We start from the raw sequence: 337 nt of genomic DNA, 5'->3' as shown, positions 1-337 counted from the left end.
GATCAGATGATCGAATGTATATAACCCAATAAAGCCAGTATTTTACAGCAGTCCAAGCGTGTTTGATCTTATTCCTTCTTCCTTTTTTTTTTTTTTTTAACATTCTGCTTTCACTGATACTTAAGTGGTGCCGAAACCCAGAACTTTAGATACCGCATTAATGTTTCTTGTTGTTTTATCATCAACAATTTCCTTTATTTCTTTCATTTCTTTCATTTTTTTTATAAATAATGGCTGCTCATGGCAACGGGATCGTTAGACTAGCGGTCTTTAACCTAGAAGCTTTTAATCAAAATAGGGTCCAGAACCCATTTCCCAAGGAGGTGACTCCTCCACC

The sequence above is a fragment of the Halyomorpha halys genome, unplaced genomic scaffold, assembly GCF_000696795.3.
Source record: "Halyomorpha halys isolate HHAL.00 unplaced genomic scaffold, Hhal_1.1 Scaffold1332.1, whole genome shotgun sequence".
In the NCBI taxonomy this organism is placed as follows: Eukaryota; Metazoa; Arthropoda; class Insecta; order Hemiptera; family Pentatomidae; genus Halyomorpha; species Halyomorpha halys.
This window is presented reverse-complemented; position numbering follows the sequence as displayed.